This window comes from Pinus tabuliformis, chromosome Q, assembly GCF_031772625.1.
Source record: "Pinus tabuliformis cultivar Carrire ecotype Pingquan chromosome Q, CPIR1, whole genome shotgun sequence".
NCBI classification, from domain to species: domain Eukaryota; kingdom Viridiplantae; phylum Streptophyta; class Pinopsida; order Pinales; family Pinaceae; genus Pinus; species Pinus tabuliformis.
Genome location: NC_142296.1, coordinates 268491773 through 268495745, shown reverse-complemented (window position 1 = coordinate 268495745; position 3973 = coordinate 268491773). Strand labels below are relative to the sequence as shown.

The 3973-nt window shown below is 46.7% G+C and overlaps 1 pseudogene; it reads right to left on the bottom strand.

Annotated features, from left to right (window-relative positions):
- Nucleotides 1-427: 427 nt before the first annotated feature.
- Nucleotides 428-3446, bottom strand: LOC149219216 (25S ribosomal RNA; annotated as a pseudogene).
- Nucleotides 3447-3973: the final 527 nt, after the last annotated feature.

Genomic DNA, 3973 nt, shown 5'->3' with positions numbered 1-3973 from the left:
CAAAAAGTTTCTAAATGAGCTTTCCATTATAACGGTTTCCCAGAGAGACCAAAGAGTTGAACAAGAAGGAGTAAGGGGAAGGGGTATCCTTTTCCAGCCCGGAGGGATAGCCGCAGCTTGACAATATTGCCTCAGTTTATCCCCTTCTTCTTTATATAGAGAGGAGTGGAGAGTGATTCTTATCATAGCCCAGTGTGGATCAATTCATTATACTGGAGGAATGAGCCCTCTCCCCTCCCCCACCATTTTCAAGGCAAGGCTAAAAGGCCTTTTTGAACTCTCTATCTATAGTATTAGGCCCGCTCTGCTTGCTTGAAATAGTTGTGGTTTTTCCCAGAAGAAAGAGCAGGTTCTTTTCGGTTTAGTACGATATTGTTGAACACCTCGCGGTGCTTACAACTATCGCCTATCGAAGTGATGTTCTTTCACCTCATACGAGAACTTGTCTAGAGAAGGATTTCCTACTTAGATGCTTTCAGTAGCTCTTCCATACTAGCTCGGCTGCCCGGCGCTACTGGGCATGACAACCGGTACACCGTAGGTTGGCCCAACCTAGTCCTCTCATACTAGGGTTGGCTCCTCGCAGTTCTCCCTTCAACACCAGCGGTAGATAGGAACCGAACTGTCCCACAATGTTCTAAACCCAACTCACATACCACTTTCATCAACGAACAACCGAACCCTTGTGACCTTCTTCAACCCCAGGATGTGATGAGTCAACATCGAGGTGCCAAACGACTCCGTCGATAAGAGCCCTTGGGAGTCATCAGCCCGTTATCCCCAGCGTACCTTTGATCCGTTGAGCGAGAGCCCTTCCATGCGGGACTCCTAGATCACTATGGCCAACTTTTGTCTCTGTTTGACCAGTGAGTCTCACAGTCAAGCAGGCTTAGACCATTACGCTTGCTTATTGAAAGCGCCTACCTTCGCACACCTCCATTACTCTTTAGGAGGCATCTGCCCCAGATAAACTACCCACCTTGCAGTGTCCCACCCTGAGAATCAATCTAGAGAAAGAAGTGGTTAGGCATCCTTAGATGAAAGAGTGGTATTCCAGGATTGATAGTTCCCCACCTCCCACCTATCCCACACATTCGTAAGAGGTTGTCACTACGAAGCTATACTCAAGGTGCACAAGGTCTTACCATCTAGCCGTTGGTACTTCACATCTTCACGGAGAATTCAATTTCACTGGGTCCATGTCGGAGACAGCGGGGTAGTCGTTACACCATTCGTGTAGGTCGCTACTTATGCGACAAGGAATTTCGCTACCTTAGGATAGTTAGAGTTACTGTCGCCGTTTACCGGGGCTTCCATTCGAAGCTTATCACACTTTTCCTTCCAACCTTCTAGCACCGGGTAGGTATCAGAATCTATACGTCAAGTTACCACTTGGTAGAGTCCTGTGTTTTTAATAAACAGTCGCTACTCCCTGGTATGTGCTACTTTCCCAACCCAAAGATAGGAGGGAGAGCACCCCTTCTCCCGAAGTTACAGGGTCATTTTTCCGAGTTCCTTCAACATGGTTCTCTCAAGCACCCTAGTATACTCTACTTGTTCACCCGTGTGAGTTTCGGTATGGTTAGTTCATTGGGAGGATCGCCCTCCCAATTCGAAGTTTTTTCTTGGAAGTTGAAACCCTAACAGAAGTGCTCTTTTGCATTCATTCAATTTGGTTGGCAAGAAAATCGAACTCTCATCCAATTCACTTCAACAGACACACATGGTTCAGTAGTCGGGGCAACTTCGTCACTTTCATGTACCCATCAAACGAAAGCCCTTTCGAGGGTTCCTTAGGGACTGATTCACTCTGCATAGATTGACTGAATGAAGAAACCCTGGAACTGGCAGGCTATCGTGTTTTTCACATGATTCATCGTTACTCATGTCAGCATTCTCACTTTTGATATCTCCAAGTGTTGTCCCTTCCCCGATTGACAGAACGTCCCACTACTGACACTTGGTTGGCGCCTAGCTTTCTCTCCCTCCTCTCCTGTTAGTCGAGAAAGAAATTACCTATCTTGTTAGTCGAGCAAGAAATACCTCACCCTTATGGGAATAAAGAACCTTGGGTCTTGAGAGCCTGCTTAACGCTTCCAAGGTCTCGTCGCTTCGGTGAATCACTTGAGCCCCGATACATTTTCGGTGCCATGGAGCTAGACCAGTGAGCTATTATGCTTTCTTCGAAGGATGGCTGCTTCCAAGCCCACCTCTTGGTTGTCATCGCTCGATCACTTCCTTTTCCACTAAGTGATTGCTTAGGGACCTTAGCGTATGATCTGGGCTATTTCCCTCTCCACTCTGGATCTTAGAACCCAAAGTCTATATGTACGATTGATTAAGCCTGTACTCAGAGTTTCCTTGGGGTTGGTCAAACTTTGGGCCACCCTAGCCCATTGAGTGCTCTACCTCGAGCCATATTATACACACGCTCTACTGAAATAGATTTCATGAAAAACCAGTTATATCTGATCTTGGTTGGCCTTTCACCCCTAGGCACAAGTCATCCCTGTATTTTGGCACATACGTGGGTTTGGTCCTCCAAGGCCTGTTGGAGCTCTCTTCAACCTGCTCATGGCTAGATCGATCAGTTTCAGGACAAATAGTCACACTTGGGAGATTCCCTGGCTTGAAAGCGCCTACACCTAATGGCTTAAGGCACTGTTACCATTTACTCGCTGACCCATTATGCAAAAGGTACGCCATTAGGGTGAGCCGTGTGCAGGTCAACCCAACCCTAAGCTCCGCTCAAGTATTTGAAACAAATAGAGGGCCCTTACTTCTTCATAGGGGTCCCTCACTCATTCTGATGGGTGAGGGTATTTCCGGTTAGATTAGACCCTGAGAATATTACTCGCAGCTTCTCTCCTTTCCCCTGGAGTGTCAAGCAAGAAATTCCTTCGACTGATTGTTCGCATCGGATTTCTTTCTATTGCAGTCCCTTTCCTAGGGTTCTTTTAACCTTTCCCTCATGGTACTTGTATGCTATCAGTCATTGAGGAATACTTGGGCTTAGACGGTTGTCCCCCTTTCTCGCTATGAAGCGATCCTAATTCAAACATGCTGCATTTTACTTACAGAATCAAACCATGGGAATCTCTACAGGGCTATCACCTTCTTTGGCCAGATCTTCCAACCTTTTCATTCACAATTCTTCCTACCTCTCCCTTATGGTCGAGAAACTCAAGTTCCTTACAGCACCTTATAGCCTAAATCAAAGGGCAAAGATCAGCATGCCTAGTTCTTCCATCATCCAATGAACTGAAATGAATCATGCAGAGAAGGTAAGGCTAGGAAAATGAGACCAAGATCAAAACAAAAACCTCCGCTGCTTAGTATTTGCCCAATCCTCTTTCCCTTGCCACTACTAATGTGGTCTCGGCTGATTCCCCTTCCCATAGCTACCTAGATGTTTTAGTTTGCTAAGTCTTTCAAGTCCTGGAGCGCGGACTAGCCATGGGGCTTGGATACGGTTTCCCGATCGGAGATCCATGGATCACAGATGGTATCTCCCCACGGCCTTTCACCTTTGGAAGCGTCCTTCCCTCTCAATTCCCGGGCATCCATCTGATGCATTCTTTCTGATACAACAGGCGTTGAACCTGCTTCACACCGCACCACTGATGGCAGCCTTTTGGCCAAGTGTGCTAACGCACCCATCAACCACTAAAACTTGTTCGTGATTCCAATCATTATATACATAATTACACAATCTAATTTGAGGAGCAAAAGCACTCACCCGACCTAAGAAGGGCGAGGTAATTTCTCATTGGTCAAATGAGGACCGGTAGGGGCTCCAGTAATAAGGAGAGGAACTTTAGTTGCTCAACTAATACGGCCAGCATCACCGGCAGGGTGAGCCTGTCGAACTCTCGACTAAAACGCCGCCATCGGCTCGACTGATAAGGCCGCCATCAAAATCATCATTCAATCTATCAGGAATGATGTATATGAGAAAACGTCATTCAATATC